We start from the raw sequence: 18,184 nt of genomic DNA on the forward strand, positions 1-18,184 counted from the left end.
GCGACAGGTTCATTTGAAACTGTACAAGATGAATGTTTAGTAAGGATAGGACTGGCATGAGTAAATAAATGGGAATTGTAAATATGGCTCAAAAGATTAAAGAATGCAGGGCGAAATGTTGAGACACAGGAGGGAGAACAGGGCTCTGAAAACTGAAAATGGTGTTTTTTTTGAACAATTGATAATAATACAGTGTGGGAGGTAAAAAGGTTTCAGGAAAGAATGTTAATTAAAGGGAATGATAGAAGGTAGTTTTGAAGAATGCCTTCAAGGGAAGTCAAAGGCCATCTATTAAGAAAGCTTCAAGAATAAAAGAACAGATGGATATATTGTGAGAAGAACATAAGATGATAAGAAAAGAGAGAGAGAGCAATATACATGCAAACTTTCCAGAATTTGATGAAGACGTGTGCTACTAAAGGCTGAGATTGTCAAGTGTACAGAACATTAAACTATGTGTGTACAACAAGGAGGGAGAAGAATAAATGAAAAAAACAGGCAAAAGGAAGTTTGCAAAGAAGTGTTGGATGCAAACTAAGAAGGAGTGAATAGGGCTGATCTATAGAGACTCGGGGACAGGGAAGCTGACAAGGTTATGCAGAGACTATGGAATAATTCGGAAATGGAGACTGCCATAAAGGAGGAAGCGAGCTTTGGGGAGAGGTTTGGAAGATAAGGACTTAGGAGGATAGGACCAGTTTAGAAATTTGTACATGTAGAGATTGTATAGGACAACAAAGAAGCTATGAAATGAAAGCTGGTGGGTTGTTGAAAATGTTGGAGTTAGAGACAGACTACAATATGTGGTAGTTTTGCCTAGAGGTGAGACAGATTTGGAAGCAGATGAAGATAATACAACAAGGAGTTTATAAGTGAAGGGTGAAGAATAGCTAATGGTTCCACTTTATGAGATTAGAAATAGGTGTATTAAATATAAGAAAACCTTTTACTGATTCCAGGCAGGTGGAAATGTGACAGCAAGGGGAGAAAAAAGAGAGTGGAGTATCAGAGGGAAGTAAGCAAATGTAAAGAGATGGAGAAAGAAATTGGTGAGAGATAGGGGAAGAAAACTGTGACAAAGAGATGGGATGGAAGTAAGGGGTCATAAGAAGAGAGATAAAGGGAGAGAGGTGGAAGGACACAAGCTCATAGTGTTACTCCAGTAGTTAGGTACTGTAGATAAATTAAGGTAAACTTAAGGACGGGTATAATGTATGAGTGAGATAGATGCTAAGAAAATCAGAGATAGATCAGGTAAACAGAGTACAGTGCAGTTGAGGCAGAAGGGAGAGTGGAACAAAGGATATATAAATATGGCATTAAATTGAGACAAGGAAGTTTTAGAGGAGGTTGATGCACAACTGCTAAATTAGAGATACTAGTAATGGATCAGTAGTTTAGTCTACTGTAGGCAGGTTTACTGAAGTATGAAAACATTCCTTCCTAATATAGATGTTTAAACACAAAGAAAACTAGTGTGTGTCTATTTCAAATTTATTTGCACTAACACATTTCTGCTATGACAGAAGTGTGGCAAGTTAGAAAGGAAAAGGTTCAATTTTTGAAAAGATGTGTGTACACATTTTGTTAACCAGTAATGAGTGACATGGCATTGTATTTCCCTAGATCAAAATGTTGGTGTGAAGTTTTATGTATTTTATAGACCTAATATGTGGAGCAGCCAAGATATGTGCAAAGGTGCTACGTGCATGTGTACAAAAATGTTAATAAAAATGTCATGGAAAAAAGAAGAGACTCTGGCCCTGATAAAGATAATCTTCTAAGAGGTAGGGAATCCATCTGCAGTACTAGCTACCTAAGTTTAAGTATGGATTATGGTCACTGGTAACATTGGATAGGATGAAATGGCTGATGGACAGCTCTCCTACTCGGGGGGCAATTAGGAAACCTGATGTTTGGGTCATATCTGATGGAGACTAGGAGGTTCACAGGACTCTCAGGTAAGCAAGCGATGACAGCAACATCCTAACATCACAGTATTAGCAGCTTTCACAGTAAGAGTCAATGTGAGAAGGATGGTGTCCATCTTCTTGCATGTATATCTCCTTGAGATTCCCACGCCTCAGACCTAACACTATGTCTTCATATAGTTGACTCCCCAAGAAGCCAGGAGGCTCACCTAATGAAGTATTATGTCTGGGGTATGCTGGGAAAAGCAATAGCGAGATCCAGGGTTAAATTATGAAGAGAGCAGGAGAAAGGCTGTAGCCCAAAATGGCATCCAACCAGGATTTCATAATGAAACTAAACTTAGTGGACTGCATATAATGTCACTAAAAGCAGTCCTTACATAAGAGAGCCAGAACTGAGGGGTCCTTCACAAGTCAACAGAAAACTCACAAACTCTCTGCCTAATCTTGCAGTGCTCAATATTTTGTGTATCACAATCCAGACCCCCTGTCTCTCTCTGTCTAAATATATATATATATATATATATATATATACACACACACACACACACACACACACACACACACACACACACACACATACACTTTTACATACATTCAGTAATACTACTGCTGCATTGGTGATGAAGGCAGATGGTACTGGGTTCAAAATGGGGTATCGGCATAATTTGTACAAGTGTGTATTATATTTTTACATATATTCAATGATACTACCACTGTTTACCACTATTGCACACATTTTCTTCAAAGAAAAGAAATGGGGGAGTCAGGAAAGTGGTGAAGGGGAGAAAGCAGAGGGAAAGTCAAAGTGAAAAGAGGGCAGGAATGTGGAGGAATAGTGCAGGTAAGAACCATAGCTATCCATTTCCTCAGCAGTAACAACTTAGCACATACACAGATTCTTAGATGAATTTAGACTGTCACCTCCAGAAGCCAACTGGACCAAATTAAATGTGTCAAGTGGATACATGTTCAAAATGGAGAGCTATGTACTGGATGATATTTTTGGGGGGGACAGGTGCCCTTTTTTATTAAGAAGAGAGTGGAATGCTGGGGAAGGGACATAGGCAAGTCTGGGGAAGTCAAGTTGGGAAGGTGAGGAGGCATTTGCTGACAGATAAAACATACAAGACAAGAGACAGGGTTGGTAAAGGACAAAAGAGGGGGGTGAACACCATGGTTGGAGTGAGAGTAAGGAGATCACAAATGTATGGGCATCATGTTTGGTGACAGTGAGAATCGAGTCTTCAACCACTGTCACCTCACTGTGTTGATGGCTGCAGTGTCTGAAGTCTGTGTGTTCTTGTGTTATTCAGGATGATGATGGAGAGCAGTGTGTCCACTTAGTGTAAACATGCACCAGTTGTGTGGCGCACAATCCTACACACCAAACCTGACAGTTCAGCTCAGGTGACAAAATCACCCACTCTGCCTCTGCTCCCAGAGGGAATCATAGGCCTATCCTCTGGTGCAGAACGACCTGCGGGTCAAGGTAGGTCAAGGGCAGGCCAGCAGTGGGGTGTGTCACCAGGCTGCAGCCCAGAAGCACTGAGCCTTGGTGCTGAAGCCAGTGAAGTGAGTGTAGGTGGATCATGGAAAACCGCCCTACCTTGCCGTGCTGTAGTAATAACATAAATAAAATTAAAAGTCAATAATGAAATAAAACATAACACAAAAAATGGAAAGAATAAAATTAAATAAAATTTAAACATATAATAAATTATTATAAAAATAATAAATAATATAATTACAAACACAATGCTAAATAAGAAATGAAAATGTATTTAACAACAAAACAATAGAAGATTATACATTATAAACAAAAACAAGAAGTAATAAATAATCATGATAAAAATATGATGTTGTATAAATTATAATAATATAAATAAAAATAAAAAAACAAGAAATACATAAAAAACAACAAAGAGAAGGAGTGGGTGAGAGAGAAAAAAAAGAGAGCATTAGTAACTGCACAGATAATATGCAAAGCTTTCTACAAATAATTTACTATGCTCTGTTACCTTTTACTTTTAACACTGCCAAATGCTAAGAAGTTTCTTTATTACTTGGAACACTACCCTGTTCCCAACATATACACACTATAATACAGATCATATCACATCCAGCAATCATTCACGGGTGCATATATTGCATATATTGCACATATGCATGTTCCATGCACACTGATTACATTTGACAGCAGGCCACCCAAGCCAAAGGTGCAGAGGTCTAAACTTCAAATGCTATCATGATGAATATGTAACAGTATTCACCAAGTGGACACACTGCTCTCCATCATCATCCTCAATAACACAAGGACACACAGAATTCAGACACTGCAGCCATCAGCGCAGTGAGATGACAACCTAAACCAGTATTGTAAACAACTGGGTTTAAATTTGTGGAGTGTAGTATCCAAACCCACAAGCAGTGACTAATGTAATACTGTACTTTTCCTTTGGAATGCAGCATAATGCAAGCACTCTTTCCTTTTATACTTTATAGATACAGGTTCACTGTTATAATGATAACAATCTGCAGCATGCTCTTCTTGTCCCTGGTTTACAGGTCTTACTTTACATTGCAATATTAATGTTAACTTAAACAAGTACTGTATAGTTTGGAAGTGTGGTTTTCTAAATGAAAACCCATGTCTACTCTGTAACACTGGACTGTTGTTTTACCTTACATACTAATGCATACATAGTTTTGCTTTAGAGTGGACAAATGCATGCTCACTGTGATACAAGTGTTTACCCCAATAAGCTGTATTTACTCTTAATGCCAAAATAACAGTACTGTTTGGAAGCATACATACCACTTGCATCTCACATCCTTCTCAATTTTTCTTCATAAGTTCACTCATTCAGTAATTGATCCGTATCAGCTGTGGAAAAAACACAACACAACATAATACCATCAAGAACACCAATCCTGAACAAATACAGCCGCTACCTCTTACAAGCAGTGCCAGTAAGTGATACTTACACATCTGTGGATTGCCATCAGCCCTATATTCCTCAATCCAATGGTTGAGGTTGCCCCCTTCCTCATCCTGAGGTCTCAGTAGTGATTCCTACACTGTTCACCAGTGCAGGGGATACCGGTAACAGTGGACAAATCCTAGGCCAAACTATTCCATGTATCTGATTTTTAATCTGATCCATGATGGTGCTCCTACAATAGCTGGGGCCATAATCATTCACTAGGAGTCCAACTAACACTTTAGACTCCTGCACACCCCACCTTTGAGACCGAAATCCCCAAAACTGCTCCCCAAACACCAACCATGTCTAATGCAGATGAAAACCAATCTATACTGGCTTTTTCTGCTAATTCCAGTTATGACAGATACTGAGAACACACACTGTTGGATTTTGCAACATTTGAAAATGCTTAGCATCACGCAAACATGGGCAACGTGTTTGCATGATGGGAACCAATAAAGAGAAGTTAACCAATATAGATATTATCATATAAGTACATAACTGACAATATTAGTGTGTCATCCGTTATGCAAATAATTACGATATAATAAATACTAAGTCAACTGCTATAACTGAGAGTGACTATAACGTAAAGTGGGACACCATCGAAAAAAGACTGTTGTATTAGATCTCTGCACCTTATCCATGGTAGTCCTACACTCACAGCTGTTGCCAGTAGAAGGATGAAAGAATACGTGTGTATGTTTAGTTCCATTGCTATCTAATGCAAGGTCACATTATTAAAATACAAGTTGCAATCCTTGTATTAGAACCCAGGGCCATGTGAACATCAGGCCAACACTTAACATCTGCAGCCATGGAGAATTTGTTGAAAATCTACTACATTAACATTTATCCTGAGGTTCTCACTGTTACACACAGCACACTAGCACTTAATGGGCTTGCACTATGCAGAGTGAGATTAAGAGAATGCATCTCAGGTCAATTTTTAGATGTCTGGCTCCCATCTGCTGCTTGGGTGGTCCAGTTCTGCAATTTGTGCACTGCTTCTGTGCGTGCAAACCAGCTGCACATAGTTGAAGCCATTTGTGCTATGCACAGCAATGTGCAAACAGTGTCTCCCAATATTGAGCTAAAGACAAGTGATAATAGGCATAAAATAAAATCAATGTATTACATACATAGTAGAATACCTTATTATGCCTACATAGGTCTTCAAGTCAATTCACCACCCAATGCACATGCAGGACACAGGATGGGTGCCTTAACCCTGCGTTTCATGCATACACCTCTGCACCAAGCATCAACAGTCATCCAGCACACAGTCAAATTGAAAATAATTTACAGTCGTAATAGAATATTATGTTACCTGTAAATGTAGTGAAATGTTTCACTTTTAAAATACTGCACTTACTGATTACACACCCCGTTATGATTTTTCTTCCAAATATACGGCACTATTTTACATTTGTGTTCCTTGGTCATTCATTAGTTATCTGTCCAGTAGTCTGGGACATACAGTGTGTGCACCATTCTATATCATTGCATTTACAATGTCAAAAGTTACTAACTGGGAATAATATGATATGCAGCTGCTAACTGAGGAAAGCCAGGCTGGATGCCACAAACAAGCATTGAATGTTCTTTTGAGGGTGGGGAAGCAAAGGTGTGTGTCTGCTATGGCACTACCAAGACTGTGTTGGTCTGGTTATTCTGCATGTCTGGCATCCTGCCTGTTGGCTGATTTAATTATGGTTCAGAACTGTTATCTCAAATGCTTCCCTAGTACAAATGTATAGTGATGTCGGAGGATGGCTTTAGGCTCCAAGGTAGTTAATCAGTGTGCTATGGCTTGTCTCATAGCCAATAGCAAATGAAAGGGCATACTGATCATAGCTATGTCTACCTACAACCACACCTGCTGCTGGTTCCTCCTCTGAGTCATCAGCCTGTGGCTGTGTTGACCTTGGCATTGTTGGTAGGATGTATTCCCCGTCCCCTTGATGATCCTGCTGCAGCTGTCTCCATTATATTAACTTGGGTAGCAGAACACATACTATGAGAATTGAGGGACATGTCAGTGGATTGCAATGCTGCCCTCAGCCAGAGGTATGTAGGCACTAGCACTGTAAGTGCGGTAGCTAAAAACCATGCTCTATGGCATTACACATTGGACTGTGTGTCTCATTAAGGTGTTCCTACGTGTGTGTGTGTGTGTGTGTGTGTGTGTGTGTGTGTGTGTGTGTGTGTGTGTGTGTGTGTGTGTGTGTGTGTGTGTGTGTGTGTGTGTGTGTGTGTGTGTGTGTGTGTGTGTGTGTGTGTGCATCTTTGATGGGTTTCATCAGCCATGACCCCAGTGCATAGCATGCATCCACACCTAAGTGAGCCTTGGAGATATACCCATAGTACACTTCTGGTGCACTTGGGAGATGTGGCACATATGGAAGTCGTGATAACTGCAAGGGTTGCCAGCACACACGTTCCAGATGATTCCCATGCCATCACACATGACTTGGCAGTTGTTCAACTGCTAGACCTTATGGTAAATGTAGACTCTACCCTATTCCCCAGGTGTTGTTTTCATGTTCATGACTGCGATGTGTGGCACACATTACTGGAGGATAGTGCGATACATGTTATAATTGTAGCATTCTTGAGACCCTCTCCTCAAAACTTTTGCTAAAATATATGTTCTCTTTGCCATGTTGTAGCATAGCATGCAGGAATGTTTGGAAGATCCTGGATGCTGATGTCTATGACACGCCAAGCATTCCCCCTGGTATTCTGTTAATGGTACCTGTGGATAACATGCTAACTTCAACACATACCTTTTTCCACTGGGATGGGTTCCCTGCATTTGTCTCTGCATCTGACTGAAGGCTGCCAGAGGTCCCACAGTTCTTCTACTGTGTTGTTGGCCTGCAAAGTCATCACTCTCTCTGTCTATGGCTATTGGCAGCAGTAGCAGTGGCTTCAGCCTGTAGCAGAGGCAAGTGTATTTAAAAAGTAGCTGCTACTAACAATCTGTCTGTGCTAACATTGTGTCTGTACTCCACTATTTTCTCACTCCTCATATAAGAAAGGGCACAGTGTCTACACTGATGCCTTATATCTTGTTGAGTAGCTCCATGGGATTGGTTGATTAGCATACAGTTCAGCAGTGTATGCTGCAATTAGCATTTCTAAAGCACAGACTAGGTCTGATGCAATCAATTATTATTGTACACTATTATAAAAAGGCAAATGTGTAGCTAGGCAAACCAATGTGGATGAGAGTTGTTTCATAACTCAAACTCAGTTACACATATCTTTTGGAGCAGTATATTTTGACAGAGGAGTATTGTACTCCATCAGGTATGTATCCATTTTGTTACCTAAATAATGCATACTCTGGAATGTACTTAGGAATAATGTGAAGTAAATCAGTAACCATTTGTTAGAACTGTGCTCATGACATGGCCTTGTTTTCCAGCCATTTCAGAATTACAGAGGATGTAGAGTAGGCTGAGGGTATAATGCTGTGTGATAGCTATGTACACATGTTTCATGGAAAAGTCATTTGATAGCACTTTTAACATTTCACTGTTGTTTGATTAGCACAATTGTTCCTTACCCTGTTATTTTGTTTATGGGGGGGTGGGGAGATGGGTTCCTGCTATGGCACAAACTTGAATGGGCTGTTGTGTTGGGTGGGTGAGCATAAGGGAGTATCTGTTATGGCACAAACAAGGATATGTCCCTCTTGCTACTCTCCTTGTTATTTTTTGACTACTGTTGAATCTTTAAATTGTAATCAACTGGTGAATACTGAGAGCCTTCCTTTACTGCTTTATCTGTACAGTTTATTTCTACTTTTGTGATCCTTATATCTGTTATCATTATTTTGTCTTTCAGTAAAGAATATTCCCATTTGCCATAGGCAATGACCTCATAATTGAGGCTTTACACCAACATCATGCAGTCCTGATGTCCAGAGGGCGGGCCAATATGTCAGAATGTGCAGCTCTGTTAGAAGAATTGGTCTGAAACCTTAATGCAATTAGGCTACATAGTTGTAGCTAAGAGCAGATGCAATTCAGAGTCATGGATATGAGTCATGCTGCAAAGAGGTATGCAGCTGAAGTGGCACGTAATTGACAGATCACTGGTGGTGGGCCCACAGCAGAATGCCTTCTCACTGCCACTGAGGAATTCCTGCTAAACATTAACCACACAGGACAGCTCCCAGCAATCCATTAGCCAATACGTTCTAGATGGGTGCCACTCCTCCATCTCAGCAGGAGCTTCCAGGTATGCTTTGTTAGATCATCAGTAGAACACTGTTGCATTCATTCTGTAACAGTGTATATATTTTATGTATGTCAGGTTGCTTTTTTGGTGGGTGTATTTAAGTTAGCTGCAGTTTTAAGCTCATTTTGAAGTTGACAGCCACATTCTTGTTAACATTGCAGTTACTGTAGATATAGGTGATTAAAAGTATTATCCCGTTATACTGTTAAATGTGGTGCTGTTGCCATGACCTCTTCCTTTACTTTTTTCATGAACATCAGGAATTCAAATATCTAGGACTCCTGCTGTTGGTAACCAAAATACATTTATGTCACTTGTTGTTGTCTTTCGGCTTTTCCCGGTTAGGGGTTGCCACAGCGGAACTCCGGTCCGCTAATGATTGGCAGTAGATTTTCACGAATGCCGAGGTGCCACCTCAACGTTCAACCTTCAACGAAGGCACGCCCATTTACGCATGTCTTTCAAACACCCACCCAATACATTTATGTCAGTAATGTATATATATTCCAACATATCTGCTAAAGTGTCCTCTCAGGCCTGCTGTATGGATTACTGTACTGTCTGTATATGTGTCAACTGTACAGATATTTGGTAAATGTACATTTAACTCATGTATTTGGCCCATATTTAAGATCATAGTGATTGACTTGGAAATTATTGACAAGTCATTAATGATTGGAGACATAAAATAATGACAGAGATCTCACATTCAGACTGCATACCCTTCAGAAATGTCATGGTGAAGCAATACTTGTTATTCTATCAACTTTTTAGGTTTGTAAGGGCAATATATCACAATGGTCCCTATTCTTGGGCCTTTGTCCACTATTATTATGGCTTTATCCACATTCCTTGCCTAAGAGGTTAAGAGTTATGAATGTCTGTAGTAGTGACAGCAGTGTAAATTGCTTAACATATATTGCAGCATAGTAGTGCAGGTATAAGTGTATTCCTGTTTTCCTTCCTTTTATCACAGGTGAAGCTGAAAGTGGTTCTGTGTCTCCCAAGCCACTTGATGTCAGTGTCTCATCAGACTCTGATGATGATGGTGGCCAAAGTGAGGCACAGCCAGGGGTTGCAAAAGCTGAATCTGACACAGAGGTCGACATCCAGCGACACCCTTCATTATCACCAGACACAGCCAGTATGCCTATCCATACCCGGTCCACTGAGGCCATAGATATTGGACAGTTGAAGGGCTACTACTGCAGCTTCAGTGACTGTTGACACTGGCCATAGCCAAACTATTAGCAAGGTGCCACACAGGCGGATTGATAAGGGTGCTCGGAGGAGACCTGCTATCCTTCCCCCACCTGTTGCAGGTGTCTCTTCACGTGTCACTCGATGTATGTTTAGGGCCGCCATGGAGGCACAGGCACTTTTAGAAAGGAACTCAAGAAGAATGCTCAGGGTTATAGATGCAGCACAGTCTTACATCCGTGACTGCCTCCGCCGTGTTGTTGATTCTCTGGATCAGTTGAATAACATTTTGGAATTGGTGTCTGTGAGGGAGCGCAGAGTATCTGTTATGGAATGCACATTGTCTGTGAAGGAATGTCTGCTGGGAGGGGAGTGTTGGCCTCATGGGTGTAGGTCAGCAACTACATATGCTGAGAACCAATGTGGCCATGCCCGATCATGCTCCCATAGTGGCAATACATCCACTGCTTGTGCAGGGAGTGTGATGTCCACACCCAGACATAACAGGCCATGGGGTCATAGTTCTGGGCATTCCCATAAAGGAAGCATGTCCAGAAGACATCAGTCACATTCAGGTAATAGCACAGCATCTGACCTTGGGCATGGAGGTGCCAGAGCAACTCCTGACAGTGCCAGTTCTCATGTTTGGCGGTAGAGATGATGAAATGTCAGCTCTACCATGTCAGCTCTACCATACATGGCTCACAGCTATCTGACATACAGACATGTACGGTTAGCACTGAGCTTGGCTGTGTTCATGCAGACTCTCATACACTAATGTCACATTGAGGGCTCCTACTGACACACACATAACATTTACATGGTCCATCATGCCTACTTCCCTTGCTTACTCACACACACACACACACACACACTCACCAACCTTTTGTGTCAGCCTAGGCTTCCTGCATCCCCACACAACACCCTGTGCAAGTGATGATAACTGTGCCACTGTCCCTGTTGTGTTTCTTTTGGATTCAGTGATACTAAAGCTATGTGTCTGATGCACAGGGTGACTATCTATATTAATATGAATTTATTGCCTCCATTCGTGCTGTTGAACTGATAATTGCACCTGTCAGTTAGATTGTACTTAGCCAGTTAGAGAGTTGCTAGCATAATAATTTCTCTAATTATTATTTATTAGGACTATATGTCAGCAGTGAAGACAAATCTCATCAGAATGGTATTACAGTATAATGTTCGTTTTTGCATCTACATCACCATAGGTTCCGAGGTTCACAGGATGTGACAAGGGTATTGACCTGATGATGTTTAGAAGCATAGCCATTACATCACAATATAATATTCAATGGCGGATATAATGCATGGCCAGGTTTTGTCTAGGAAGGGCCACCCATGTCCAGGAGAGAAGCAGCAATGATCCATGGCAGTTAATATTTTCACATCAAGTAATCCACATGTCCGTAATGGAGGTGCTCTGCTTGACATGGATTTGAAGACTACTGCAGAGGAGTGACAACTTTTGAAAGATGTATCTGTCTCTCCAGCATGTCCTATATATGTTATAGTGTACATTGAGGTCCCTGGAACAGGTGATTCTAGTCCCACATTACTTACGGATGTGCAGCATTTTCCTCCCAGTTTGGTAACAGATAGTTCTATAAGGCATACATAATCTGCCTCTTAGCTATCTATATGATACTGCACACAGTGGCAGCTATTTCATTATACCCACAGAAGACATGTGTTGGAGACCCTCTGATGTTTTATTACTCAGAAATGTCTGAGGTCTGTCAAGTTGGTGCAGGTGTCTGGTATAATACATATCAAAGGGAGGATTATATTCATTAATATGGCTAATGCAGGATGAGTATAGAGGACTGATAACATATTTTGCTACTGATGTTAAGGTGTAGAATGCCTTCCTCCCCACAGTAGGCCCAGGTTGCAGTCGACATGTGTTCCACGGACTATCAATACAGAGTTGTGGAATAGAGTATTCTTGGTTATTTTATAATAAGCAGGAACATTTGTTATTACCACAGGGTATGCTGATGCATTTTTGTACAGTTGATGTAACACTCATGGTTTTGTCAGCAGTTATTAGTGCCACAGAGATGGTTTGCCACGAACCCTCTGTTTTGTTCTGGACTTCTGAGGCATACATGTCACACATGAAGAGCAACAGCACTGACACTTCTGTTATGACACAGGTGACAGGTGTGCTGCTTGAGGTGAAGTCTCCCACTGTAATTGAATGTTGTTGGTCTGTGATCCCATTTTAAAAACAACTGATAACATAGGATTTGATATTCATCTTGGATAGTTTCTCACTGAGACTGAATGCTGGATTGTATTGAAGGCCTTGGCTACAATAAGATATGTGCACAGCTTTGACTTTGTGTATGTCTCTGGTCACAGTCTTAAATCCCACCAGGTTTTGTACCCATAAGCTACCCTTGAGAACACCTAACTGGAGCACTTCTAGTGTTTGGAGGTCACCTATGTCCTTGTGTCTGAGATGCATGCAGATTGTTTCCATTGCCTTACAGCAGAGGTTGCATAAAGTTATGGGTCTATAATAACACTTGTATTTTGTCAGTCATCCATTGTGTGATTGGAAAATGGTCATTGTATTGCATTCAGTGTGGACAACATATGAATATGAATATGTGAATATGGTGCCTAGTGGAGTAGCTCACTGTTGAAGCACATGAAGAACACAGGCCAGAATGCCATCTGGTCCCATGGAGACTGTGCTCCTAGTCTTAGAGAGGGCAGTGATAACTTTCTCTTTGTAGATACCACAGGTTGGAGGTGATGTTATACACATGGTTTGTAGTTGGTTTGGTAGTGGGAGGGGTGGCAATTTTCAGCCAAACTTGTCTGCTAGCAAGTTTGGAATTTACATTGGGTCAGTGTGTGCAATACCATACACAACTAGTTCCAAATACATCCGAATTACATATATCAGTTTGCAGATGTAAATGAAGAAAGCCTTATGGTTATCCCTGGATATGTTTTGTAAATTATTAGCATAGTTGCTCAGTGATGGTATTTGAAGGTGTCTTATTTTCATGTTTATGCTGAGGAGAGTGACCTTCCAGTACTGGTTTCTCAATGTTGTATTTGTAAACATCAGCTTCTTTCACTTACTGTGTAATGTAGTAATGATAGACATCCACCAGTATGGTCTGTATTTTCCGAAGGATCTTTGTTTGAGCCTATCGGACACGGCTGTGTGTATACATTTTTGTAGATGTGTAGCCAAGGCATCAGGGAGTAACTTATTACAGCTGTCAATGCCCTTTGTGGAAACTGTGGCTTGGAAGTAGATTAGACAACCCCTTAGGAAGGTGTAGTTACCCTGGATGATGTTCTTGAACATGACTCTTCCTTTAGGGAGATCAGTGCCTATATCTACTTAAAAACATAATGCCTTATGGTTGGATTAACAGTGCAGGCACTACACATGTATTATTACATTGTTCATTCATATTGTTAAGGTACAGGTCTGGAATATGAGATAACCTTGTGGGGTGATGCACTATTTCTTCCATGGCATTTCAGTTCACAAACTCCAGATAATATTGCGCAAGTGAGTTTGTTGTCCAGTAATTACCTTTTCAATGGATAAATAGTTTCACTCACCCCTGACTGGGTTGTTTATTTCTACCTTAATTGTCCCATGTAGTAATAAACAGGATGTGTGGCCCTTTGTGGTTATGGATGGTGACCTATTAATGGCGATAACATGAAGGGGTTTCCTATCCACAGTACATTGGACATAGAATAACTCCATATAGTTGTCTCCTCTAACCATTCTTGAGGCATATTTATCTTCAATATAAATAGATATGACACTTCCTTTGGTTCACACAACTTCCATTTCCTGTCTGAATGTTTGGAAGGAAATGTAACCTTGCAAGGCCAGAGTACTTACTGCAGCCTTGAACCAGGTTCCTGTGACTGCACAGACATCAACATCTTCACTGCAAAGAGTGCTTACAGAAAGTGCACTTTAAGATGTGAACTCCTAGAGTTTAACAGCATGACCTTTACTTTGTTGCAGTTGTATATTTTCACATTGGTACTTCTGCATTTGTGACCTTGCCTAATAAAGGGATTATGATTCATAGGTTCATAGGTGTGTACTAGGCTAATGGCTCTGGAGCCTTTACAAGCCTAGTGCATAGGATTACCCTGGCAATGTGCCACCCGAGTGGCAGTCAGGTGCCTTACGTCTGGCAGTGTACTCTATCCACCATGTCAACCCACACTGACAGATGTTGTATTACCTTAGAATGACACCAGAAACTTAGGCAATTTCACAAATTCTGTTGTTCTTTATATAGTCGTATCATCCTAGGCAAGGGTATAATGCTGCTCAAACACAAAATCGACCTTCATCAGTGTAATAATGATATTTTGATCTTAATACACTGATGAACACCATAGTGCTGAAACCGATTTGTTATTTTGTTTAGTGTAATTTTACACTAATATGTGTATTTGGCTGCTGCTTTATTAATAAATACTGAAAGTTTGAATTATCCTGTGTTTTTTTAGCCACTTGCACTTGCGGTACATATGGAAGCTAGTGTGGATTATAATGCTGCTCAAACATAGTGACATACCTGGCTGGGATCCATATTTAGATATCTCAATCATGTCTGCATTCATATATTTCATATAGTCACATCTCAAGTTGTACATACCAACATGAAGTATGCTGGATTAAGAGCGGGCATTGTTGTTCAGAGACTTGATTGCACATGTGCTGTGACAACATCTGCCACACAGCTGACATTAAACTTATCTTTGTTTAAGCTGGTGAGTGGGGCATCTGTACGTCTCACTATACAGTCAACTATTATAAAAAACTTTGGAATAGATGCCCACTGGTGATAATATTTCTTATGTGTATTGTCTGCTTTGGGTGTATTGTTATATGTAACATAATTGTGTTTAAGATGTGTCTGCTGTTGAGGTTGGTTTGTGGAGAGTATCTCGGCACATGATGGTTTGTGTTGGGTGCATATTATGAGCAGAAGTCAAGGTGTGTGAATGACAACCTGTTTAGTGTTGCTGTTCTGGAAGTAAGAGGGCACTCATTCAGATTCCTACTATAGGTAGATCTCTTGAAAATTGTACTTCAGTGATGTAGGAGATACAGGCTGTTAAGTACACATGAGGTATTATCTGCACTGAGTCAAAAACTCATGTCAACTAGGCTAGCAGGGGAAACAGGGAAAATGATAGGTGATAATGGGAGGTTTGAACCTGGTATTTGAATGCAAAAAGGAGGGGATATGTGATCCGACTGCTATTTTCATAAGTTGGATAAATACTTCTGTTATTAATAGGTAAGTGGTTAAATTTCTGCTTGTTATGTAACAGAGGTACTAACAGGTAGATCTGCTTTGCTACATAGCAGCATCCGATTGTATTTGAAAATAAGTGTATTGAGGTTTCTGCATGTATAAGGGTAAAGGGTTACAGCCTCTGCACACATTCCAGAGCAGAGCAGGTAATACAAAGACACACTGTTAAAGCTCAGACTAAGTCCAGAAATACTAACCTTCAAATAGATACTCCTACTGTACACTCCTGCCACAAGTGTACAGATGGGGTTTCTCCAAACATTGATGTAATCTAATTCTTCTTCTATTGGATAGCACCATTAGGGTTCACCACAGTGGATTATCTACTTCCATTGCCACCTGTCCTCTGCATCTTGCGCTGTCACACCAACTACCTGCACCTCTGTCACCACATCCATAAACCATATCTTAGGCCTTCCTCTTTTCCTCTTACCTGGCAGCTCCACCCTAAGCATCCTTCTCCCATTATACCCAGCATCACTCCTCAGCACATGTCCAAACCAACTCAATCCCACCATTGTGGCTTTGTGTCCAAACTTTACAACCTAAGCTGACACTCTATTATACAGATTAATACTCCTGTCCATTCTCAACACACCCAATGCAAATCTAAACATTTGGAACTCTGCCAACACATGCTATGACTCCTGTATTTTTGTCAATGCCACCATCTCCAACCCATATAACATAGCTGGTCTCACTACTGTCTTGTAGACCTTCCTTTTCACTCTTATTGGTACTTGTCTGTCAAAAATCACTCATAACACTCTTCTCCACCCACTCCACCCTGCATGTATTCTCTTCACCTGTCTTCCACACTCACCATTACTCTGAACTGTTGATGTTAAATATTTTAAATCATACGCCTTCGCCAACTCTACTCCCTGGATCCTCAACATTCCTCTATCCTCCCTCTCATTCAAACACATATATTCTGTCTTAGTCCTGCTGACATTCCTCTCCTCTGTAGAGCATATGTGTCTATATCAGCTTATCAAAAGCTGATAACTTTGAAGGCTAGTTGATCAACCACAAAAGGTCGAACAACCAAAATAGTGAAGACACGGAACAGCAATTTTTTTCCACAGGGAAAAAAATCGCTGTTCCGCAAAAAAAAATAAAAAATAACTAAAACACAACATAAAGTGGGGGGCTTTACCGCCCCCCCATGTAGGGGGTTGTGCCCCCCACACCCCCTACTTAAATATACCAACTCCGAGATTGCACCACAGTGGAGGAAATGGCAAACTCCCAACAACGGCTCAGAGATTTTTTTCCCTGGGAAAAAAATGGCTGTTCCATGTCTTTGCTATTTTGGTTGTTCGACCTTTAGAGGTTGATCAACTAGAGTTCAACGTTATCAGCTTTCGATAAGCTGATATAGAACTGAGCATATCTCCACATCTCCAGGGTCTCCTAAACCTGTTCCCTATTCTCACTACAGATCACAATATCATCTGCAAACATCATAGTCCCTGGAGGCTCCTGTATGATCTAATGTGTCAACCTGTCCATCACCATTGCAAGTAGATGTCATGATGATTGTGCATTCAGTAAAAGGAATGCCACTGTTATCTGTCTTATATAGGATGAAGTGACATCTACACATCTGAAAGGCCACTGTGTGACCATGGCCTGTTGTGATATATACATATCGAATAATCTGATATTGCTGATGGCATCAGCAGTGTCTGTTCTGTTGAAGACAAGAGGACAGTGTCCCATAGGCTACTGTAAACTGTTCTGTGTAATATCCACTAACAGCTCACACACAGTTGACTGCAGTGAGAATAGAACCCCTACCTATCCAAGTTTACAGACTATAGAACAAGGTACTTAACGCATGTGCCATGGCACAAGGTGATCTTATAGCAGATGACATCAGCAGACCAAGTGGGGGACAAGAGTTTGGAGGTCTGTTTCGACTGGATGTTTGTGTAAGCACCAAAACAATGCCATTTGGGAATTCATTGTAGAGTACACACTTATACCATTCTTTATGGGGGCAGAAACACACCAAGCTGACTGCAGTGAGGATAGAACCCCTACCTATCTATGTTGACAGATGACAAATCACAGGACTTAATGCAAGTGGCACAACACAAGTCTGAATTTAACAAGACTGCAGGTGATCTTATAGTAGATGACATCAGCAGGCCATGAGGGGAACAAGAGTCTGGAGGCCTGCTTCAACTGGATGTTTGTGCAAGCACTAAAACAATGCAAAACCATGCCATTTGGGAAGTCACTGTGGGATATATCCTTACACCCTTCTTCATGGGGGCACATACACACCAAGTTGACCGCAGTGAGGATAGAGCCCCTACCTGTCTATCTTGACACATCCCAAGACTTAATGCAGGTGCCACAACACAAGTCTGAATTTATCAAGACTGCAGGTGATGTTATAGTAGATGACATCAGCAGGCCATGTGGGTGCCCAGTGTTTGGAGGCCTGCTTGGAATG

Source organism: Protopterus annectens, chromosome 2.part0, assembly GCF_019279795.1.
Source record: "Protopterus annectens isolate FY-2018-M chromosome 2.part0, PAN1.0, whole genome shotgun sequence".
NCBI lineage: Eukaryota > Metazoa > Chordata > Ceratodontiformes > Protopteridae > Protopterus > Protopterus annectens.